The following is a 26,610-nucleotide window of genomic DNA, read 5'->3' as shown; positions in this document are numbered from 1 at the left end:
TGTGGCATGCAGCCCGATCCATATATATAGTCTGATCCATATATATATATACATATATATATATATATATATATATATATATATATATATATATATATATATATATTGCTACGGCATGCAACCCGATCCATAAATATATAATTCTCACAACCAGGCCATCGGCCTCTCTCAGTCATTAACCTTACAATCAGACCCTTGGTCTATCTTAGTCATCAACCTCATAATCAGGCCCTCAGCCTCTCTAAGACATCAACCTCACAAGCCACTTGGACTATCAGTAAAATAGGGCATTCAGCTCAAAATATCATTCATAGTATCAAAATTTAGTAAATATGACTGAGTTAAGAAATCAATAAAACACAGCATGGCTGAGTACAATTATTAAGTCTAAACAGTGAGGAACAGTAGTTAAAAAGCCCTATAAGGGTCCAAAACAGTTGGTACGAGGCCCAAATATGGCATTCCGCCCAAAACATAGCAATACCTTTTGAAACACAATGATACCGAACATTTTTCAATCAAATACGCGACTTAACAGTCATAAGGGACGAACCAAGTCACAATCCCCAACGGTGCACGTCTCCACGCTCGTCATCTAGCGTGTGCGTCACCTCAAAGTAGCAAACGATGTGAAATTCGAGGTTTCATACCCTCAGGACAACATTTACAATCATTACCTACCTCAATCCGGTCCAAACTCTAGCCCGCGATGCCTTTGCCCCTTGAATTGGCCTCCAATTTCTCCAAATCTAACCAAAATCAGTTTCATACCATCAAAATATGCTAAGGGAACAAAGCCCACTCGAAAATAACCAATTTACATCAAAAATTCTGAAATTGGCCAAACCCGACCCCGGGCCCACATATCAGATTCCGATAAAAATCACAAAAATAGAATTCCTTACACTCTCACGAGTTCATACATGTCAAATACATCAAAATTCGACCACAAATGCCCCCTCAAATCCCTAGATTTACGTCTCCAATTTCCAAGCCCTCACTTTCAATTTTTAGGCTTAAATTCCACAAATTCCATGATTAATTAGGTAGAAATCACATTAGTATTGAGTATTAAGTCCATAAATCTTACCTCCAAGTGTTTCCCCTTGATTCCCTCTTCAATCCTCCTCAAAAAGCTCCAAAATCGCCCAATAATGGTGAAACATAGACCCAAAATCGCGGATATGGCCTTTTAAAACATTCTGCCCAGCACTTAAAATCTCTTCTTCGCGAACGCGGTCATCGCCTCGCATTCGCGAAGCACAAACTCATGCTGACATTTTTCTCTTCATCGTGATCACGATTTCCCATATGCGAATGCGAAGACTTGGCTTCCCAACTCATCGCGTACGCGGCTCCCCACCCGCGAACGCGAAGAACAAACCCTCCAGAACCTCATCCGCTCACTTCCCTCTATGCGAACGCGGCAAGAGCCTCGCGAACGCGATGACAATTGATCTCAACCCTTCTTAATCGCGGGACCACCTTCGCGAATGTGAAGGCCAACTTCACAGCCTCACACCCTAACCCTTCGCGAACACGGGACATGCATCGCGAACGCGAAGGTCAAAAACCTGCAACACTAACAACAGTTTTTCTCCAATTTCCTCCAACATGAAATGGTCCGTTTAACCACCCAAAACTCACCCGAGGCCCTTGGGACCTCAACCAAACATGTCAATATATCCCATAACCTCATTCAAACTTGTTCCACCCTTCAGAACGCTCAAAACAACATCAAAACACCAAAATCACATCAGATTCAAGCCTAAGAATTCCAAAAACTTCCAAATTCCGCTTTCGATCAAAACTTCTATCAAACCTCATCTGAATGACCTAAAATTTTGCAAACACATAACAAAATGACACAACGGACCTACTCCAATTTCCAGAATTCCATTCCGACCCCGATATCAAAATTTCCACTACTAACCGGAAAATTCCAAATTTGCATTTTCTCCAATTCAAGCCTAAACCTTCCGCGGACCTCCAAAATACATTCCGATCATGCTCCTAAGTCCCAAATCACCTAATGGAGCTACAAAATCATAAAAATTCCAATCTGAGATCATATACTAACAAGTCAAAACTTGGTCAAACCTTTCAAATTTTAAGTTTCAAACTAAGAACTTTTCTAGAGAGAAGGGAGAGGGAGAGACGATATAGAGAGAGAGAGACCGTCTGTGGAAATGGGGGGTTTTATTGGGGGGAGGGGGTAATTGAATTTAATTAAAGGAATTAAATCTGGGTCGTTGATCTTATTTGATCAATGGCTCAGATTGGACCGGGTTATATTGGGGATTGGGATGGGTTAATTTAATCAAGATATTGGGCCATTTGAATCTGATAGTGGGTGTGGCCAATTTGGCTAGAATTGAAATAATAAGGGATATTTGTTAAATAGCCAATCTCCCCTTTTATTATTTTATAAGATAGAAAAAAGATGATTAAAAATAAATTAAAGGCAATGAAATAATTAATAACATATAAATATTAATGTAAAAATACTAAAAGTGATCTTATAATTATAAAATGTTATTAATTGTAAAATAGGCTATAATTGCAATTACATGCAATTAGCTTAAAAATGCCAAGTAAATTTTGTAAAAAATATGCAAAAATCACCTTAATTATATTTTGGTGTAAATATGGGAATGAAATAAGTTATTCACCAAAAAATGATAATTTTGAGAATAACTATTGGATTTTGTGGTATTAAAATGGGTAGTAAATCGGTTTAAAAATTGTTAAAAAACTAAAACTCTTGGGTGTGCTTATATATGCACATACATGCTATTTTGAAAGTATTTCGGGTACAAAAATACCTAGGGAAAAATTGGGTATCAACAGCTGCCCCTCTTTACCCGAGGAGGATGAAAGAGTTGTCGGGTAAAGATATGATGGCCAATTTTGACCGGAAGTGGAGATTTGAAAGGAGTTTTGACCGAGCTCTGGTTTTTGAGCCGTCTACATATCCCTGGTCTTACAGGAATTAGGCCATATGTAGTTCCAGAACCATTGGCGGAATATGCCGATGGAGATTTGAAACTGACGAACGCGATGTTTAGATTGAGAAAGGTTTTCTGAAAAATTGATAGGCTGCGGGAACTGGAGTGGGATTGCTCCTGCTGAGACGGCCGTTTGCCAGCCGGTGTATGTGCAAGTAAGCAATACGGGTGCATATTGTGCGTAAATTTAAACGTGATGCAAGTTCCCATTGGACCATGAATGCTGTCCTCAGACGGTTAGGATGACGTCCTTGAACCATGACGTCCTGGGCCATGAAGCGTATGATAAAGGATTCGCAGGCTATGAGATGATGTTCTCGGGATATGAGAATGGTGCCTACAAACCATGATGCCTTTGAATAATGATATGCAAAAGATAAAATGGGGTCCTCAGGCCATGGCATGGCGTTCTCGGGTTATGAAAATGGTGCCTCCGAACAATGACGCCCTTGGACAATTTGGCGATCTTTCAGCCCATAAAATGCAGAAGGTGGCGATCTTTTAGCCGATGCAAGACGTAAATAAAAGGTGGCGATATTTCAGCCGATGCAAGAAAGATAAGGTGGCGATCTTTCAGCCGATGCAAGAAAGATAAAGTGGCGATATTTCAGCCATGCAAGAAAATAAAGTGGCGATATTTCAGCCATGCAGGATGGAGACATAACTTAGTCTCGGAAGGCAGAAAGGCAGCCTTATGTAGATGATGATGGAGGTAGAGCTTAACCTTGAAAGGCTGAAAAGTAGCCTTATGCAAAATGCAGATGGAGACAGAGCTTAGTCTCGAAAGGCAGAAAGGTAGCCTTGTGCAATGCAGGAAATGCAGATGGAGACAGAGCTTAGTCTCGAAAGGCAGAAAGGTAGCCTTATGCAATGCAGGAAATGCAGATGGAGGTAGAGCTTAACCTCGGAAGGCAGAAAGGTAGCCTTATGCAATGCAGAGAAATGCAGATGGAGACAATGCTTAGTCTCGGAAGGCAGAAAGGTAGCCTTATGCAATGCAGGAAATGCAGATGGAGACAATGCTTAGTCTCGGAAGGCAGAAATGTAGCCTTATGCAATGCAGGAAATGCAGATGGAGGTAGAGCTTAACCTCGGAAGACAGAAAGGTAGCCTTATGCAATGCAGATAAATGCAGATGGAGACAATGCTTAGTCTTGAAAGGCAGAAAGGTAGCCTTATGCAGTGCAAGAATGTAAAAGGATGATTAGTAGTAAGATCTCTTAGCTGATAGCCGATTACGACAATATGACTGTTGGGGAGATTGTGTACGGATAGCAATTGCGGGCAAGTGATGATTCTGAGAAGTTGCATTCTTGGGAAAGTATGCGTACATAAATATACCTGACGATATTGCAAGTCAAGTGCCTGCATCCAAAGAAAATCGTGAGTTCTGTGATGGGAAAGGTTAGTTCGTCTTCCCCGGGCTCTTGGCATTGTGTGTAATTGGGGTAGTGTCGCTAAACAACAACAATTCAGATAATAGCTATGCATGATTTAGTAAATATAACGTATATAATCGAAAATAGTTTTCTTTAGATGATCCAACGACTGCAACGTGGTTCAAGACATTGCAACCTCTCTTTCTCTGGAATTTTGAGGGTCCTCCTCAAAATTCTGCCCCAGTTTGCTGAGCGAACATTTCTGACGGCTGTGCTGAATGACTAAAAACATCTTTGGAATTTTGAGGGTCCTCCTCAAAATTCTTCCCCAGTTTACTGGGCTGGCGCTTCTAGCGATGCATGAACTAAAATTAACTTCGGAATTTTAAGGGTCCTCCTCAAAATTCTGCCCAGTTCCAATAGCGGGGGAAAATGGAATTTTTATTAAATTATGACCGAACCCATAGGGCTGCCTATGTATCCCCTCTTAAACGGGAATCAGGTCAGGTGTAGTTTAAATTACATCATTAAGGGAATCATAAGTGGTTACACATAATATCGTTTCACTGCATCTGAATTTATTGGCTTCGGCCAGACTTCTCCATCCATCTCTGCAAGAATAAGGGCTCCTCTAGTTAAAACCCGGTGAATCATGTACAGACCCTGCCAATTGGGAGATAACTTCCCCTTGGCTTCATCTTGATGTGGGAATATTCTCTTCAACACCAGTTGCCCCGGTGTAAACTTCTTTGGTTTAACTCTTTTGTTAAAGGCTCTAGACATTCTGTTCTGATACAACTGACCGTGGCAAACTGCATTCATCCTTTTCCCTTCTATAAGGGCTAACTGCTCGTAGCGACCTTTTACCCATTCTGCATCATCCAACTCTACTTCTTGTATGATCCTTAGGGAGGGAATTTCTACCTCGGCGGGGATGACCGCCTCTGTACCATAAACCAGCATGTAGGGAGTTGCTCCGGTTGATGTGCGGACTGTAGTGAGGTATCCCAATAAGGCGAATGATAACTTCTCATGCCATTGTTTGTGCCTTTCGACCATCTTCCTTAGTATCTTCTTGATATTCTTGTTAGCTGCTTCCACAGCTCCATTCATCTGAGGCCTGTAGGCTGTAGAGTTCTTGTGTTTGATCTTGAAAGTTTCACACATTGCTTTCATCAAGTTGTTGTTGAGATTGGAACCATTTTCGGTGATGATTGATTCCGGAACCCCGAACCGACAAACAATGCGGTCGTGGACAAAACCCGCCACAACCTTCTTAGTGACCGCCTTATATGATGCTGCTTTGACCCATTTGGTAAAATAATCGATTGCCACTAAGATGAACCTGTGCCCATTTGATGCGGTAGGCTCGATAGGTCCGATAACATTCATTCCCCAAGCGGCGAATGGCCATGGTGAGCTTGTTGCAGTAAGCTCGTTTGGAGGTGCCTTTATCATATCTGCATGTATCTGACAGCGATGGCATTTGCAAACATACTGGATACAGTCTGTTTCCATAGTCATCCAAAAATACCCTGCTCGGAGTATCTTCTTTGCTAAGACAAAACCATTCATGTGCGGCCCGCAGGTCCCTGCATGCACTTCGTCCAATAGCTTGGATGCTTCTTTCGCTTCGACACACCTTAGTAAACCCAAATCGGGAGTCCTTCTGTACAGGATTACTCTGCTATGAAAGAAGTTGCTGGATAACCTATGAAGTGTGCGCTTCTGAGTAGCGTTGGCAAGTTCTGGATATTCCCCTATTGTCAAGTACTCATTGATGTCATGGAACCATGGTTTTCCATCCGCTTCTACCTCAACGTGGGCATAATAAGCTGGCTGATCATGAATCTTTACTGCGATGGGATCAATGAAATTTGTATCTGGATGCTGGATCATGGACGATAAAGTAGCTAATGCATCATCAAACTCGTTTTGGACTCTAGGGACGTGCTGAAATTCTGTCTTTGTGAACCTTTTCCTCAACTCCTGTATATGATGCAAGTAGGGAAGTATCTTAGAGTTCTTGGTTTCCCACTCTCCTCGAACCTGATGTATGAGCAAGTCTGAATCCCCGATCACTAGAAACTCCTGAACGTTCATGTCAATGGCCATTTTGAGCCCCAAGATGCAGGCTTCATATTCGGCCATATTATTGGTGCAAGGGAACCTGAGCTTGGCGGATACCGGGTAGCGCTGGCCGGTTTCTGATACTAAGACTGCTCCTATGCCAACTCCTTTGAAATTTGCAGCTCCGTCGAAAAACAACCTCCAACTATCATAGGATTGTGCAATATCTTCTCCTATGAAAGATACCTCTTCATCGGGAAAATACATTTTTAGGGGCTCGTATTCTCCGTCCACGGGATTCTCGGTGAGATGATCCGCCAAGGCTTGCCCTTTGATTGCTTTCTGGGTCACGTAAACAATGTCGAATTCACTTAGCAGGATCTGCCACTTGGCGAGCTTGCCAGTGGGCATGGGCTTCTGGAAGATATACTTCAGAGGGTCCATTCTGGATATGAGATAAGTAGTGTAAGCACAGAAGTAATGTCTTAACTTCTACGTGACCCAAGTCAGAGCACAACAAGTGCATTCTAAAAGAGAATACCGGGCCTCGTACGGTGTGAACTTCTTACTGAGATAGTAGATGGCTTGCTCCTTTCTCCATGTTTCATCATGTTGTCCTAGAACACAACCGAATGATTTATCCAATACCGCAAGGTAAAACAATAGGGGTCTTCCTAGCTCAGGCGGAACCAAGACCGGCGGCGTTGATAGGTATACCTTGATTCTGTCAAAAGCTTTCTGACAATCATCAGTCCATTTGGTAGCAGCGTCCTTCTTCAACATTTTGAAGATAGGTTCACAAATGACCGTGTATTGAGCTATGAACCGGCTGATATAGTTGAGTCTTTCCAGGAAACTCATCACGTCCTTCTTGTTCTTTGGCGGCGACAATTCTTGGATAGCTTTGACCTTTGATGGATCCAATTCTATTCCTCGACGACTCACGATGAAACCCAATAAATTTCCAGCAGGAACCCCAAATACACACTTGGCGGGATTCAGTTTCAGATTGTACCTCCTCAGTCTGTTGAAGAATTTTTTTAGATCTGCCATGTGATCACTGGCTTTCTTGGATTTGATGATGACGTCATCCACATATTCCTCGATCTCCTTATGTATCATGTCATGAAAGATGGTAGTCATGGCTCTCATGTAGGTGGCACCAACGTTCTTCAAACCGAATGGCATTATTTTGTAATGGTACATTCCCCACGGCGTGATGAAAGCCGTTTTCTCTGCATCTTCCTCATCCATCCATATCTGATGATACCCAGCGAAACAATCAACAAAATACTGTAACTCATGCTTGGCACAATTGTCGATAAGAATGTGTATGTTAGGCAAGGGGAAGTCGTCTTTGGGACTGGCCCAATTGAGATCCTGGTAGTCAACACAAACTCTAACTTTCCCATCCTTTTTTGGCACTGGCACGATGTTGGATAACCATGTCGGATACTCTACTACCCTGAAAACTTTGGCTTTGACTTGCTTGGTAACCTCTTCTTTGATTTTCAAACTCATGTCGGGTTTGAATTTCCTGAGCTTCTACTTTATCGGCGGGCATGTTGGATCTGTTGGCAGTTTGTGAGCTACAATGGAGGTGCTGAGACCAGTCATATCATCATATGACCAGGCGAATATGTCTTCATATTCCTTCAGGAACTCTGTGTACTCTTTCTTTTCTGAGGGTGACAGGTGAATACTGATGCGTGTTTCTTTGACATTCCCTGTATCTCCCAGATTAACAACCTCAGTTTCGTCCAAGTTAGACTTAGGCCTATTTTCAAAATTCTCAACTCCTCTGACGACCTCTCTGGTATATCATCTTCTTCTGAGTCCGTATCCGTTTGTTGCGCCGTCTTGTTGCAAGTCACAATCGTTGGTTCATCGTCAAGGTAAGTAATAGTAATGCTGTATAAAATAAAGTGAATGATAGAAAAATAATAAGAGCGAGATATATAATAAACTGAAATGCTTCGATTAAATTCGTAATTGTTTTGAGTATCAGAGCTCTTTTCAGAATTAAAGACAATGCGGAAATAAAATCAGCTTGTAAAAAGTAAAATGTGATGCATGGTGCTTTTGTTTAGCCTTGCTACCCCGAAGCTTTCCGGGCCCTGGTGGTTCTGATTGACCAATTGCTGAGGCGCTCTCCTCGGTTCACAACTTGTATAGAAGGGCCTTCCTCCTCGAAAATAACACAGCAGTCCATATCATCATCCTCCAGGAACAAATTCTTCACGGCTGCCAATGCTTCATCTTCCTCCAACCCATATATAATATCTACCGGCTGGAAAGTCTGCTCTAGGTGAGGTATCAGATGCTCAAGTGGGTATTAGGGACCGCGCCATGGTGACGACCAGTGATTGAACTCCTCTTAAGTGTACGCATACCCCAAACCAAATGTAGTGCCATGTTTTTTCAGCTTGATGGGTTTGGCGATTCCCTGGAGGTTTTTGCCGAGTCCCTTTCCAGGTTCGTATCCACACCAATTCAGGATACTTTCAATCTTGTTATCCCACCATTTATCTTTGTCTACAACGTTGACTCTTTCAATGTGGTGGTATGTTTCTCCGCCTATTCTCCTTCTGCCTCCAATCATCGGGATGGTTTGGAAACTATATATAGGGTTGCTACCATCGACATGAATGATCACCTCTTGGTGATTCCATTCGAACTTCACTGCCTGATGTAGGGTTGATGCTACAGCTCCGCGGCATGGATCCATAGTCGTCCCAACAGCAAATTGTAGGATGCTGGGACATCTATCACTTGAAAGTCAACGTCGAACCAGGTTGGCCCCATTTGCAAGCATAGGCTGATCTCTCCGATAGTAGACCTTTGGGACCCATCAAAAGCTTTGACATTGATGGCCCTATCTTTGATCTCGTGCAGGCTCTTTCCTAATGTTCTGAGAGTTACCAACGGATAGATGTTGAGGCTGGAGCCTCCATCGATCAAGACTCTAGTGACGAAGTAATCCTCGCATTGCACGGTGATGTGTAGGTCCATGTTGTGACTCAGTCCTTCCGGCGGCAGTTCATCTTCGTGGAAGGTGATTTTGTGGCTTTCCAGTATTTGTCCTACCATATTTGCCTTTTCGCCCCCAGTTATGTTGCTGGGCACATAAGCTTCGCTCAATATCTTCATCAAGGCATTTTTGTGTGCGTCAGAGCTCTGTAGAAGAGCTAGGATGGAGATCTGTGCTGGTGTTTTGTTCAACTGCTCAACGACCGAATACTCCTTAGCTTGTATTTTCCTCCAAAGATCATCGGGACCAGTTTCAGTAGTCCGTCCCGAGGCTTGCTTACTAGACTCAGCTAGGTGCTCTGCAGTGTAAACCATGCTTGTTCTGGTCATACCCCGCGCAGCAATTGCTTCTCCCGTCTTGGTCTTTCCTTTCCTCCTTGCTTCAGCTGTGTAAGCCCATGGTATGGCATTTGAGTGGAACGGTGTTATGTCTGACATTGCTATAGGAATGGGTACCCTCGGTGGTAACACAGCAACTTCAAAGAGTACAGGTGCCTTTGGAGCCCTAAACTCAACCTCAATTGGCCCGGCTACCTTTGCAAAAGAAGGTGCTTCAAATTCGAGAGGTGTATACATGTTGACTTCATCGCCCCTGGAGGGCTGGTTCTGTACAACAATCGGGTTAAGTGTGACTTCCTGTTTCTTTGGCTCATCATCCTCAGCAATCAATCTTATCGATCCCTTGGGGTCCTAGTCATCTTTGATCTCGATCATGTGAATGTCCCCACCTTTGTTATCAGGTAGAGGGTTGTTGCGGACATTGGGAGTAGGCTCCTTTGCTACGATAACCTTATTGTCGATCAGAGTTTGAATCTTATCCTTCAACGAGCGGCACTCATGAATGGTATGTCCCTTCATGCCGGAGTGGTACGCACAGGTCTTATTAGGGTTGACCCAATGGGAAGGATTTTCTAGAGTTATGGCAGGGATAGGGGAGACGTAACCAGCAGCTTTAAGTTTCTCATACAGCTGGTCAATTGGCTCAGCGATGGCTGTATATTGTCTGGGAGGTCTACGGTCAAAATTTGGTTTAGGTCTAGGGAAATTTTGGCGAGTGGGAGGTGATTGGTAGTGAGGGGGTTGGGCATTATAAGCTTGGTAAACAGGTGTAGGTTGAGAGCATCTAGGCGAAGTGGGTTGATATGTGGGAGGTGGAGATGATTGGTAAACGGGTGGTGGATTTTGGTAAGAGGGTGCGAGTGCTTGGTAATTCGGGATAGGCTAATATGTAAGTGGAGGTGACGGGTAAGTGTGGTATTTTAGTGGTGGTTTGCCTCCTTGTGCAACCATCACGGCATTGACGTCCTTCTTCTTGGACGTGCCACCAAACTATAAAGCCTTGTTGGTGGCCTGCAGTGCTTTAAGATTAGTAACCATACCATTCTTAATGCCTTCCTCAATTCTTTCTCCTAGCTTGATGATATCGGAGAATTTCTGGCCCTCGATCAACATCAACCTGTCATAATATTGTGGGTCCTGATACCGGACGAAGAATCTATTCATTTGTTCCTCTTCTAAGGCCGGCCTGACCTTAGCAGCCTCTGATCTCCAACGAGTAGCATACTCGTGGAATGTCTCGGTAGGCTTCTTCTTCAGATTCTGGATGTAGAATACATCCGGTGCATTCTCTGTATTGAATCGGAACCTATCCATGAAATCCGATGCCATACCTACCCAGCTTGTCCATTTCTTGGGGTCCTGACTGATGTACCAGGATAAAACATCCCCCTTCAGGCTTCTCATGAAGAGTTTCATATGGATTTTCTAATTCCTCCCGACTCCGACCAGCTTATCACAATATGTCCTCAAATGGACTCCGGGATCTCCCGTGCCATCGAACATTTCGAACTTGGGAGGTTTGTATCCCTCCGGAAGTTCAACATCTGGCTGAATGCAGAGGTCCTCATAATTTAGCCCCTCTATGCCTTTGTTTCCTTCCATGCCCTGGACTCGGCTGGTCAATTTCTTGAGTTCTGCTACCAAGTTTCTGATAAGAGAGTCCTTGTCATCAGACTCAGGTGCACTTGAGATTGGTTGAGTGTAGTGGGGTATGATATCTACGTAGATGGGAGTGTTGTGAGGGTGGTCGTTTGTGGTGTTCAGTGGTTCAGGAATGGGTAGTGGAGTGTGGCATGTGTTGCAATGTTGAGCATGAGTGGGTTGCATCTGTGGTTGTGGGGTGTTCTGTGGAGGTGCGGGATTTTGAGCATTTGAGAAGTTGACATCAGGAGCGGTGAGAGTGAATGATAAATTTGCCAAGTTCCGAACTTGATCCAGTTCTTCTTGGAACTTCAACAGTTTCTGCTCAAGTTGGGCACCAGTTTCCTTATCAACCGGGGTACCCTGAGGAATCTCAATTCTTTCAATTTCCTTTCTGGTCCTTGAATCTCCCATTCTACCTTTGTTCTTGTTCCGGATAGGACTCGGATGAGGAGGAGGAGGGCCCTTGGATCTCGTACTGTATGATGATGGTGCCAGAATGCACGAACTAACCTTTGGGGAGGGGAATAAAAATAAAGAAAAACAAAAAAAAAGGTAACAAGTTAGTGCGGGTTATGAGAAGAAAATGTTGCAATATTTAAACACATTGTGCAAGAATATAAATCGTGTCCTAATTTGGGTGCCTCGTTGTGCCCGAGGTAGGCCTAGAGACAGGTTAATTTGGAGAACTTATAATGCTAAATTCCTCATTTTATTGATAAAAATAAGACGAATCCCAAAACGATACTAAAATAGCGGAAAGTAAAAATGTCACTAATGGCCATTGGCCTTATTACATCAAAACCGAAAAGAAAGACTCCTAACTACTTGGTCCCAGAAGGACCTTCTTCAGGTTGAATGTTCTCGTTGATCAAGTCCTCCAGATCGCGTAGATTTTCCAGTAAAAATGCTATCGCCAGACGTTCTTCTTCGCCTTCCTCAGCATTTTGACAGTTGATGACTCTTTTCCTCACTTTCCCTTCAAATTCCAGCAAGTTGTACTCCAGATATTCTAGCTTCTCACTAGCCTTGGTGACTCTCTCTTTCCATTCGTTGATTTGGTTGCTCGATGGGAGGTTTCTCCACCAAGTCTGCAAGAGTGAAGATATGTTTACCATACCGAAGTCAGGAACTTTGTCATTCATTTTCTGCAAAACAAAAGGGTTAAGACCTCACCCCCCCCCCACCGGACTCGACTATTTAATACCAATAATCAGCATAAAAGCATTTAGTTCTCCAAATAAATGCACAGAACATGTAGGTGCCCGTTTGGGTTTCAAGGAAACCCAGTGGACTTCGGACAAGGCTATCTTAATGAGTCATTATGTGGACAACATAACTAACTCGGCTAGGTTTAACCATGATGCATGCACAATTAAACAGAGTAAGGTTTCTATTGGGGTATTAGACAGGTACCCTTGAGCGGACAACTCAAGAGGGAAAGGCACGGAACCGTCGACTGCACCGTTGATCGACTGGTTTTACCGCAAATACGCCTTCGCCAAATTTAAAGGGTGATAATATTGGAAGAGCGCAACCACTCATTATAAGTGTTGCTATAGTATTTGTTTGGCACGAGTGGAATATGATGTTGAAGATGTAGTTTACAAGAATGAAACAAATTGACATGTATTTCCACATTCATAAGATAAATGATTACAATAATTGCAGTAATTACAACAGTATTGAAATAAAGCAGTAAAGGAAAGCAGTTAAAGGAAAGAAAAAACATGAAGAGCCAAGTCAGTTTCGTAGTGAAAGAATAAAAGACAGTAAATAAAGCAATTAATGAGATAGTAAAGTCACAAGCAACTTGCAATGGTAAAAGCCTAAAGAAAATCCCCAACAGAGGCGCCATGCTGTTGACGCCCCCTTTTTCTCTCTAACCGTAGGGTCAAAAATCAGGTGTACGACATTAGGAGGACAACTCTATTCCCTTTCGAGAATTGGTTTAGAAGTTGAAGAGTCGCCACCTAATGATTATAGTGAATTAGGACACTTTTTTAGAAGAGTTTGAGTTGGAAAACCAGAGTTCGGGTAAGGGCTAGAAATTATCTCGAGGGGAAGGTGTTAGGCACCCCTCAAGATCCACTAGTGTGGTTCCCCGCCATGTTGCAATTGTGACTTTACAAGTAAACAATCAAAACTCAAATAAGGACTCACATATAACATCGCAATTAGGTTGAAAACTTTTGAAAGTATATAGAGAGGGCAGAAATAAAAAGAGATTTGAATAATTTTACAAGAAAAGATGAAAGCAAATAAAGGGAGGGGGGTCCTAAGTTTATAATAAATATGGATCACTTCAATGCAATACCCAGCGATCACTCCTCAGAAGAGGGGTCACACGTGATATTAGCGCACTGGTCATCATATCCATATCTACCCTTCCCACCCCGTTAAGGTATTAAAGCGCGGAATGGTATCGTTACTTATTGCATGCTAGTACCCGTCCCACAATCCTATCAGTCTCGGAGGCATTGAGACTACTAATCCTAAAGGGGAGGGAGTTGGGGCTTTTTAGGGAGTTTCAAAGGAAAAAATACTAAGGCGTCGATCAAAACACATAATGCAATAAATGGGAGGGCAAATAAGCAAGTAAGGCTCAAGTAAACCTCCTTAAATCAGATAAGCCATGGAGTTTAGCATGTCTTGCACATACTGGTTTGGTCTGTATTAAACTTAAACGTTAAGGCAGGCTGATTTATCACATATTTTCATATAAGAAGTCCGAATTAGGCCTGCCTGCTGGTTGTAATTATCAAAGACTGATGCAGTTATAAAATTTTACCCTAACGCTTGCCTAGGCGTTAAACAGAACCTATAGGCATGATATCTATCAATTTCAGGAAAAACAAAGAGAGTAAACTGATTGCAGAAAAGATTTGTTAGTTACAAAAACATAAGTTCTGCAGGTGCTTACACGTTATTGCTACTGATTTTAGACGAATTGGCGATTCAAGTTAGTTAACAGCTCCTATAGGCATGCTTTCTAAGTGTCACTGATTTTAAACACTATTATTATTATACAGAAATCTTATAGGCAGGTCATCTATATGCAATTGGTTAGTTGTTTAAATCCTATAACAAGTTTACCTAATGACAGATGCATATGCAAAATTGCAGAAAATCCTATAGACATGGTATCTATATGAAAGTGTAGAAAATCCTATAGGCATAGTATGAAAATGCAGAGTTCCTATGGCATTTATATGAAAATGCAGAGTTTCAGTGATTTGTATAAGATGCAGAACTTTTAGAGACAGTAATTCCTATAAGCATGATCTCTAGATGGGATAAGAATTTCAGAAATGATAACCCCTATAGGCATGATGTCTACCCCTTGCATGCATAGTTCCCCACCCCCTTTTTACTAGCCGACCCCAAATGTTATTACAAAATTATTACAGACCAGAATTAATCAAAAAATAAATAAAATACATCCGAAATCAGAATTCCAACCAAAGAGGGTCTAATTCAGACTCCCAGTCTGACATATGTAGTAAACCAACTTCCAAGGATCTAGGTTTCCAAAGCCTTCTCTTATTTGGGACGTGTCAAAGTTCCAAGGAACTTCAAGAGCTCCAAGCAGTGCTTACACCCCAAACATTATTCCAGAATTGTAGTAAAGTGCAGTGTGGAAAAGCCAGCCCTCAAATGTCCAACTTCAGAGGGAACTCAAGGTCCCAAGGCAAGGCTCATATGAGAGAGGCAGAACTTAAAGTCTAAGAATAAGTGCAAGTGCAAGGGAGGGGAAATGATAAGCTGGTGGTCATGCCAAGCAATTTGAAGTGCTGGCACACCCCTGACCAATTTTTCATTTTCAAATTGAGGAGTTATGACTTATTGAAAGCCAAGTTCAGGCCTGGATAGCCATTTAAAGGCTACCAGACCATAAACTTTAACTCAGCATACATATGGGGTAATGATAGGGAATTCATAACAGAAACAGTAAACAAAGGAAGAGGGGGCAAAGGGCATGATCAGCAATGAAACATACTGACGCACTCTTTACTTGGGGTCAAAATTTAGTTCATGGACAAGGGAGTAGGGATCAAGCATTTGCAGGAAAGTAAAGCGAACAGTAGCATATGAACATGTCAAACTCTGCAGGTAATAGGCATAGATATAAAGACTATAAGTAAACACATTAGGATGATTGCTGGGAACTGAGTTAAGACATACCAGTAAAAGAGCAAGAGTAGGATGCAAAACAAAGCAGTAGTAGTATATTAGCCTTGGCTTTTAGCTGTCTAATAATAAGAAGGAGCAGAGAACAACATTAGAGCAAAAGAGCAAAAGGGAATGCAAATTTTGAAAGTATTCAGTGGTGTGTGTAAGTCAGAAGACTGTTGTGTTTTTTTTTTGTAAAGACTTAGGGTATTTATAGTCAAAAGTAGGTGGTAAAATAAGGTAAAAATCACGGAAATATGTTAATTGAAGAACTCGGAATCAATTAATCAAAGAATCAAGGAAGTACTCCCATTAATTAAGAGAATCAAAATCAAACGAAAAGATTCAGCACCATATAAGGCAAATAGGAAAAATCAGCGTAGGATTAAATAAGGAAAGAGTCAAGGTTCAGTATTGCATATCGTAGTCGAGTAAGACCAAATTCAGGAAAAATTCCAATTAAGGAAAGGCTTAAAAGAATAGAGTACTATAATAAATGAGGTAACAAAACCAATTAATTCAAACAGGCGGGTAGAATGTTAGGTTTTTTTTTTAAGAAAGTTTTTGAATTACCTATCAATCAAGGAAAATCAGAATCAATCATGTGATGTCATGATTCTGCATTTTTAACATATAAATAGAGGTAAATGAACAAAAGTAGCGAGCAAAGTTAACTAGAAAGGAACAAGGGGTGAACAAACATAACCACTCAGAGATAGTGAAAACAAGTTAAGATTCAGCAAGACATATTCGAAGCATGGTGACTATGAAACATCATCAAGAATCAAGCAAATAGGCCAGCAGGCAGAACGAAAGCAAGGAAAATTAGGCTAATACACACAATCAAATGAGGAAACATGCTAACACATAGAGACAAGACAAAGGAAATTAGGCTAACACAGGTAATCGAAGCAAAGAAACATGCCAACACACATAATCGAATGAAGAAACATTTTCTAGAAATAAGGGTTTTTAGCAGAGTCAAACTAAAAAATAGTAAGAGCATAGAAATCGGTTAGAATAAACAAAGAAAAGGTTTTAATCATAAAGAAAATCAATCGAAGCATGCATAAAAAGAAATCCCAGAAATCCTAATTTCGAAGAAAGTGAAAACAAATGGTTCAAAGCAAAGGATCTTTCAGAATAAACTCGAGAATAAACAGAGCACAGAGGAAAACATGAGAATAGCATGAAATGACACCGTTTTTGAGAGATTCAGGAGAGACTTAGGGTTTCAAAAAAAAGGAAACCTAATAGAAGTGGGAAAAACCTGTCGTAACCTCATAGATCGTGACATATAGGGTGTGATTTCGCTTGAGATCACACCGGAGAACTCGCATATAGAAGAACCAGGAACCCTAGGTCTCAAATCGCCATGGTCCATAAGCCTCGGAGGTCTTCGAGGTGTTGAACAGGATGATGAGAGGTCCATCGGAGCCTTGAGGTTGAAGGGAGGTGGTCGAAGATGGCCGGGAAGACGGTGGAGATCATCGGAGAAGAGAGAACCATAAGGTTTTAGAGAGAATGGAGAGGGAGAGACAATATAGAGAGAGATACCGTCTGTGGAAATGAGGGGTTTTATATGAGGGGTTTTGGGGGGGGGGTAATTGAATTTAATTAAGGGAATTAAATCTGGGTCGTTAATCTTATTTGATCAATGGCTCAGATTGGACCGAGGGCCATTTGAATCTGATAGTGGGTGTGGCCAATCTTAAAAATACTAAAAGTGATCTTATAATTATAAAATGTTGTTAATTGTAAAATAGGCTATAATTGCAATTACATGCAATTAGCTTAAAAATGCCAAATAAATTTGTAAAAAATATGTAAAAATCACCTTAATTATATTTTGGTGTAAATACGGGAATGAAATAAGTTATTCACCAAAAAATGATAATTTTGAGAATAACTATTGGATTTTGTGGTATTAAAATGGGTAGTAAATCGGTTTAAAAATCATTAAAAAACTAAAACTCTTGGGTGTGCTTATATATGCACATACATGCTATTTTGGAAGTATTTTGGGTACAAAAATACCTAGGAAAAAATTGGGTATCAACAATAACCTCACAACACAGTCCCTCGGCCCTACTCAGTCAGAAATCTCTAAAAGCCACTCAGGCACAGTAAAATATGACTCTCAGCCCAAAATATCATTTAAGATGTCAAAACAAAGTAAACATGGCTGAGTTATGAAAATAGTAGAATATAGCATGACTGAGTACAAATATAAAGTCAAAACAGTGAGGAATTATAGTAAAAATCCCCTAAGGGTCCAAAAAAGTTGGCATGATGCCCAAATATGACATTCAGCCCAAAATATGCTGATAGCAAATAGTTTTCAATCAAATACGCAGTTAAACAGTCATACGGGATGGACTAAGTCACAATCCACAACAGTGCACGACCCTAAGCTCGTCATCTAGCGTGTGCGTCACCTCACAATAGCACAACGATATAAAATTCGGGGTTTCATACCCTTAGAACATTATTTACAATCATTACTTACCTCTATCCGGTCCAAACTCTAGCCCGCGATGCACTTGCCTCTCGAATCGGCCTCTGGATGCTCCAAATCTAACCAAAATCAATATATAATCATCAAAACATGCTAAAGGAACAACGCCCACTTGAAAATAATCAAATTACAACACAAATCCCGAAATTTGCCAAACCCAACCCCCGGGCCCACGTCTCGAAATCCGATAAAATTACATCAATAAACTCCTTATCACTCCCCGAATTCATTCATATCAAAAGTACCAAAATCCAACCACAAATGGCCCCTCAAATCCCTAATTTTAGGTCTCCAATTACAAGCCCTAGTTTTCTTCAATATTTAGGCTTAAATTCTACAAATTCCATGATTAATTAGGTATAAATCACATTAGGATTGAGTATTAAGTCCATAATTCTTACCTCCAAGTGTTCCCCCTTGATTCCCTCTTCAATCCTCTTCAAAAAGCTCTGAAATCGCCCAACAATGGTGAAACTAGACTAAAAATCGCGGATATGGCCTTTTAAAACATTCTGCCCAGCTATTCAAAATCCTTCTTCGTGAAAGCGGTCAACGCCTCCCGTTCGCGAAGCACAAACTTCATTGACCACTTATTCCTTCTTTGCGAACGCGACGCCCTGTACGCGAACGCGAAGCCTCAGCCTTCCGACTCATCGCGAACGCGACTCCACCCCCGCGAACGCGAAGTACACTGACCCCAACCCTTTGCGAACGCGGAACCCCCATCGCGAACATAAAGGCCTAACCTCATGCCTCTCATCCTAACCCTTCGCGAACACGAGGGCCCACTCACGAATGCTAAGGCCAAAAGCCTGCAACACTAATAACAGATTTTTCTACAATCTTTTCAACTTAAAATGATCCGTTCAACCACCCAAAACTCACCTGAGGCCCTTGGAATCTCAACCAAACATGCCAACCTATCCCATAACATCATTCAAACTTGTTCCAACCTTCAGAATGCTCAAAACAACATCAAAACACCAAATTTGCACATGATTCAAGCCTAAGAATTCCAAAAACTTCCAAATTCCGCTTTCAATCAAAAAGTCTATCAAACCACGTCCGAATGACCTGAAATTTTGCACACACATCCCAAATGACACAAGGGACCTGCTGCAACTCCCGGAATTCCATTATGATCCCTATATCAAATCTCACCTAACAACCGAAAAATGTCAAAATTCCAATTTTGCTAATTCAAGCCTAAATCTACTCCGGACCTCCGAAACACATTCCGATCACGCTTATAAGTCCCAATCACCTCCCGAAGCTATCAAAACCATAGGAACTCACATCTGAGCCCTCTATCATATAAGTCAACATCCGGTTCTTTTCCAACTTAAGCTTACTAAAAAAAGACTAAGTGTCTCAAACCTAACCAAAAACCTTTCCGAACCCGAGCCAACCAACCTGATAACACATAATATCGCTGAACAAGACAATAAGAAGCAGAAATGGGGAAAATGGAGCGGTAACTCATGAAATAACTGGCCGGGTCGTTACATCCTTCTTCGCAAATGCGACCTCCTTAACGCGAAAGCAAAGCTTCTCAGACCATCGTGAACACGACACACCAAGCGTGAACGCGAAGCACAAATAACCAGGACCCCCAGCTGCCCCAATTACTCTACGTAAATGCGGGACCTACATCACGTTCGCAATGCATACTGGGCCTCTCCCTTAGCAAACGCGGGACCAACATCGCAAATGCGAAGGCCAAATTTCCAGCCTCACTACTCATCCCTTCGCGAACACGATAGCCCTCTCGCGAACGCGAAGGCCAAAACTCTGCAACATCAACAACAGAAAATCTGCAACTTCCCAACACAAGATTTGATCCATTTAACCACCTGAAACTCACCTGAGGCTCTCGAGACCTCAACCAAATATGTCAACATATCCTATAGCATCATTCAAACTTGTTCCAACCTTCAAAACACTCAAAACAACATTAAATCATCATCGGATTCAAGCCTAAGAAATTCCAAAACTTCCAAATTCCGTTTTCGATCAAAAAAATCTATCAAACCTTGTCCGAATGATATGAAATTTTGCACACACATCACAAATGACACAACAGACCTACTCCAACTTTCGGAACTCCATTGAAACCCCTATATAGAAATCTCCTCTACCAACCAGAAAATATCTAAATTCCAGTTTCGACAATTCAAGCCTAAATCTACTTCGGACCTCCAAAACACATTTCGATCACGCTCCTAAGTCCCAAATCACCTCCCGAAGATATTTGAATCATAAAGACCAAATTCCGAGATCGTTTACTCACAAGCCAATTTCCGGTTGATTTTTTTAATTGAAAGGCCAGCTTAAGAGACTAAGTGTCTTATTTCTCTAAAAACCACTCCGAACCCAAACTAACCAACACGATGCGATGAAATACAATTGAACAAAATATAAAGAAGCAAAAATAGGGGAAACAGAGCGGTAACTCATGAAACGACCGGCCGGGTCATTACAGAGATCCTGAGAAAGCACATCATATTTGCTCTAGGGAAAATTTCACATAAAAACAACTAAGATCCCTACTTTTCAATTTTATAGCCCATATTTCAATTTACAACCAACTAGCCCAAAAATAATAGGCTAAGATTCAATATCTAACTCCAATAGGTTCTCAAAATTACCATTTAATTTTAAAAAAGATTGCTCAAGCTTTTAAGTTAATTTTCGAATCAGTAATTGTAACTCAAATATTAGTTCAACAAACCAAATCCATTTGGATGGTGAAAATTAGATTTTTAACAAGTTTAAATATGTGGGTTTAGATTCCGAATTTGATTTTGTGAGAATTTTCAAGTGGGTATTATCTAGAATTGTTAGAAAATAGTATAAGGAAGTTGTATATAAAATTTGAAGTCATTTAATGGAGATTTGGACTAATTTTGAACAAGAATTACAACTGAAAATTGTGGAAGAAATTCATCTACAGACGCTTGTATAAAGGGTGTATAAAAATGTATAATAGTGTATAAGATGTGTTTATACCCTAATATACACTATTATACAAGATTATACAAAATACTAACTTCATTTTTGTTTACCGTGAAAATGGTAATAATAATTAAATTTGATTACGGGACTCTAAAAATATGTGATCTATTTTTATGCTAGTTGTTAAGCAATTGATGTTAAGTATGTGAGACTTAAAAACTAAATGAGAGTTAAGGATAGGATGATAATCAAACCGATAGGCTAGTTATCGGGGCCTCGAACTTGTCGATTCAGGGGCCTCGAGGCCGACTCCGGAGTTATCGAGGGGGGTCGAAGTATGGCTAACAGGTATGATAAATTCAACTAAGGCTCTTTATCGCCAATGATAAGATGTAAATGATGAACAATGATGAAGATAATAAATGAAAGCAATAATATCAAGAGAGTATGTTAGAAACCAAAGAGAATGTTCTTGTATATTTTGTGTGGAGCAGCTAGAGCAACAGAGCCTTACAAAATGACAAGGATCCCCTTTATATAGGAGGGGAATTCCAACATAGTACAAAATACATAAATGACAAAGAAGCTGAGATGGGACAGCTAGATGACACTCTGATTAAGGGTCAGGGTAGTCCACTAGGCTCTGTCAGTCCTAGCCATGTGCTTCGGGAACTCCCTATTTCTTCCATGGTCGCGGTCAACGTTGTCCCTAGATTGAACATCGATGAACCTCGAGGGAGGAGACTCGACCATAACCTTGTAGCCTCGAGACTTCGAGATGGTCTTCTGAGGTGCCTCGATGATGAGAAATTGGACCCTCCGATTTTACCGTATACAGATAGTCCCCGCGTTTCTTAGAGAAGAGAGAAAAGAAACGATTTTGACATCCGATACTTTGGACTTCCCGCGATGACATCATACCGGTGATACAAGCCTCCATGATGACCGAAACATCCCGCCGTTTCACTTCTCCAAGATTATCCAAAGTGTTATGATTTCTCATTTTTCAAAGTCATAACGCCACTGCCGGTTCAGCTCCCAAGGACGCATTAAATGCGCCTATCGTTACGTCTTTCAAGGGTGATAATGGTGCTGTCGGTTATGCTGCCCCCCTTTCTATAAGTGGGGGCCTCCTGGGGATTATCCTTTTATCCAAGTATTCTCCCGTATCTATCCGTTCTTCTCTTGTTACTGTCCTTATCCATTGTTGTTCACCATGTTTGAGTCCCAAGGCCTCAAGATTGTATGGCGGCATTTCTATCAGCCATGCCACGACCTATCTCCTGGACTTTCTCTGGTCGAACGAGATTACGCCGTTTTGTTGTTGTTATTATTGTTGCTGTCATCGTTGGCTCAGGACGACGAAGCAGGGGGGCGACTTACCCTGACCCATGGAAATATTTGGACTCTACACCACTACTCAAGAGGGAGCTCGGACTATACACCGCTGCTCACCTCCCCCAATTACCCGGTGCAGTGACTCACTCCCTTTAATTTCCGTGGAGTGAGGTGGTACTATTTACTAACTGTTACATCCTGCACCGGGGCAATGCCCCAAGAAGTGGCTTTACAATAGTAGCCTGACAAAATCCATACTAGCTAGATTTTTCACCCAACCACTTCTTCTTCTTTTTTGCCTCTCCCGCATCACTTTGCTCTTCTCCATCACTTTCCTCTTTGTCGTCTCCCCTTTTGAAGGTGCCATTCTAGGGGATAGAGATAATACTCCCAAGATGATGGTGCTTGGAAGATATTGTCTTTGAGAACGTATGCCCGAGGAGATGATGCCCGAAGATGTTGCTGTCGAGGATGCACCTTTGAGAGTAGGCTAGGCTCTTAGGCTTTTACTATATGTATACCTTCTTGCTTCTTTGTTTCTGTGTAAGGACCCTTTGTGGGCTTTTGTAATCAAATGTAAGGACCCCTTGTGGGCTTCTATAATCGAACTTTTATGAATATGAAGATGTTTCCTCAATTTGTCTTCAACACTTGTTGTATTCCCTTTTATTTACGTTTATGGAGATTCTGAATGTATGACTCTACCGGTTGGTGCCAATATCGAGCCTAGATATGAGTGTTTTTACTTGATTTTTGATTGATTAGTGTGGTTTCTCAAAGATTCCTTTGTCGTTCCTTGGATCGAGCCTGGATCAGGCCGATAAACTCGGGTCTTCGGACCCCCTACTTCGAATCGAATGAATTTAACGCTTCGAGCTTTTAAACCATGATTTATCACTTAGGCTCCGTGGTAGCCTTTGAGGAGAAATTATCTCGGAGGCCCGTGGACAGGGGCTGCCTTTGAACTTTCAAGGGCAGTCTCCGAGTGGAGGTTCGTTCAAATCCGGACCACCTGGAAACTTGCTTTGAACTTAGGTAGATAGCCTTAAGGCGTTGTAGATAGATCCTGGAAGAGTGTTTTCCCGAGCTCAGATGATACCCCAGGGCCAAGCCCACACGGGTGGTGTTTAAGTGCTTATCTTCTTAGAGCCTAACTCCTTTTTGACGAAAGTCCCGGAGGTCGGGTACCACCTCGGGATTGGCGATGATACCGTTGGCTCCTTCGAGCCCAACTTCTCCTTTGATGAAGGTCCTCGAGGTCTGGTACCACCTCGGGACTGACGATGATTCTGTTGGCCCCTTAGGGGCCAACTTCTCCTTTGATGAAGGTCCTCGAGGTCGGGTACCACCTCGGGACTGATGTTGATGCCAGTGGCCCCTTAGGGCCTAACGTTTCTTTGATGGAGGTCCTCGAGGTTGGGTACCACCTCAGGACTATTGATGATACTGTTGGCTCCTTAGAGCCTAACTTTTCTTTGATGGAGGTCCTCGAGGTCAGGTACCACCTCGGGACTGGCAATGATACCGTTAACTCCTTAGAGACTAACTTTTCTTTGATGGGGGTCCTCGAGGTCGGGTACCGCCACGGGACTAGCAAAGGTGTTATTGGCTTCTTGGAGCCTAAACTTATTCCGATGGAGGTCCTCGAGGTCGGGTACCACCTCGGGACTGGAAAAGGGGCTATTGGCTTCCTGGAGCCTAACCTTTTTTTGATGGAGTTTCTCAAGGTTGGGTACTACCTCGGTACTGGCAAAGGCGTTATTAGCTTCCTGGAGCCTAACCTTTTTTTGATGGAGGTCCTCGAGGTCGGGTACCACCTCGGGAATGGAGATGATACGGGGATTTCCATTCTCAAAACATTACATGGGGCCGCCTAATGTACGATACGGTTGCCAAGTTGTTGGGGCGATTTGGTGATATCGGCCAGTGTTTCTAATCGACTTCGAGGTAGGCATATCGTCGCCATTTTCCCCCATATATAAATAGGGTTGTTTCTGCTCTTTAGGAGATCCCACCATTTTAAGTAATTACCCTTCTTTTTCGGCGTCAAGTCTTTCATTACTTTAGTACCAACGCACTTGCATAGATTCATGCTTTAGTTCTCTAATTTTGCCATAGCCATGACTATTACATCGGGGTCTGTTCGGCAGAGAGGGGAGAGTTCCGCCTCCGACATTCAGGACCAACGAGAGCATAACTTGCAGATCACTTCTTTGATAGGAGAAGAGCACCTTGAGTTAGTGAGAAAAGACTACGGATGGTGGGGAGAAAGTAGTGTTACAAACATTTTCCCCGGATGAAGGCATCACAGATCATGCCGATGGATTTTTTAATGTGTACACATATCCTTTCACACTGGGCCCCCTTGATAGGCTTGTGCTCGATTTTTTAAAGTATCGGGTTACCTTGGCGCAGATCCATCTGTTGTATTAGCGAATAGTGTTGATGACAAAATTTTCTGCGAAGAAGTCGGGGTTGGAACTTACGCTCAGTCATCTGGTTAGGTTGTACTGGCCCTTTCACCATCGAGGTCTGCTAACCTTGCGATGTCGATCGACTATGCCCTTTTTTGTTGACGATGAGGAAGATGGAGACCGGGAGTGGATGAGCCGCTTCGTCCGAGTGCAAACTGCTGACATTATCCTCGTGGATCTCATGCCATTCCCTAAGGAATGGAATTATACACGTAAGCGGAGCATTTTGTGCCTTCTCTGTTTTCTCTATGGCAAAAGATGATTTAGTAACCATGCCTTATTTTCTTTTATTTCAATGGTTTTGTGGGCGTCGACCGATGTTCCTGATTTGTCGGATTGGGTACGAAGGTTGGCAGCCCACTCGACCTGTGATGAGTGCAAGTGGCGAGCTCTATCCTGAGGCAGATGGGGAGCAAAACATCATGGTGAGTGTTGTGCTACTTTTTCCTCTCCTTTCCTTCATTTGGAGAGGCATTTTCCCTTCATGCATATTAAACATGTTGTTGTAGGCATCAGAGAGCCTTTCGAGGCTAGGTCGCGCTCCTCTGGAGAGGGGGAAGGGTTGCCAGCTCCTAGGCTAAAGAACGACAACAATAAGCGAGGGGCTTTTACAGGGCGATGTCGCTCAAAGCAAGGCAAAATGGGACCGGGGCTTTGGAGCGGAAGCATCGCCCGATCCTACTGCGTTCGTGGTTCCTAGTTCCAGAAAGAGGGTTTCTCTGTTGTTGTCGCCTTCTTTTTCTGTCGACAGTACTTCGGGAGATACTAGAAACCCAGGGTCGCATACACTGAGTGACCATGCCTTAACCGGAGTCGACCCTTTTAGAGTTGATGAAGCTAGGTTGGTTGGCGTGCGCTCAGCCTTCGAGAAAGCTCAGCGGCTTCACTTTGTGGTGAGTTTCAGTACAGATCTTTCGAGATTCGTGCCTTCCCTTATTGGGTTTTCTTTTGTAGGCATTCGACAAGCTTATGTTCGGTCTGCTTCGTTGTGAAGCCAGACTACAAAAAGCGCTGGATGATGAGAGATCCCTTAGTCTCCTTTGCGATGACAAGGAAGTCGAGTTGGTACACATGTGGTATGAGGTGGGACGGAGCTTGAATCACGAGAACCACTTGAAGGAGCAGGTAATTTTTTGTCCCGGGTGAGCGTGCATTTCGCCTTCTAGCTTCTAAGGCTAACACTTCATTTATTTCAGTTACAGAAAAAGACAGAGGCCCTGGAGTGCCTTCGAGATGAAGTTGGTCGGGCCAAGCTTGAGCATTATGAGCTAAAAGCTCGGACGGAGGCTCAGACTTTAGAGGGGAAGGATGCTTTGGCTAAAATTACCACTTTTGAGGTTCAACTTAGCTTAGATCATGATAACGCTTTGGTTCAGATAGAGATGATTACGAAGCTCGAGTCTGAGCTTTCGAAGGTCAGGGCTGAGATCGTTGATGCCCGAACGGAAGCTGCAATGAGCCGAACTAAGGCTGACCAGGAGATGGCGATCTATTCAAAGGATGTTGTTGATGCTCAAGCTGAGCTGAGAAGGATCCTCGACTGTGAAGAGAGGATTGGAGAGTACGCTCGCTACAAATCTCGAAGAAAGACCCTCGAGGAGATCTGTGCTAAGGATTTCGCCCTCTCGGAAGAGTTGGTGCGAGCGAGGGCAGACGATCATGATGCTCGATTACTTTTGCTTGAT

Source organism: Nicotiana sylvestris, chromosome 6, assembly GCF_000393655.2.
Source record: "Nicotiana sylvestris chromosome 6, ASM39365v2, whole genome shotgun sequence".
Taxonomy (NCBI): Eukaryota; Viridiplantae; Streptophyta; class Magnoliopsida; order Solanales; family Solanaceae; genus Nicotiana; species Nicotiana sylvestris.
This window is presented reverse-complemented; position numbering follows the sequence as displayed.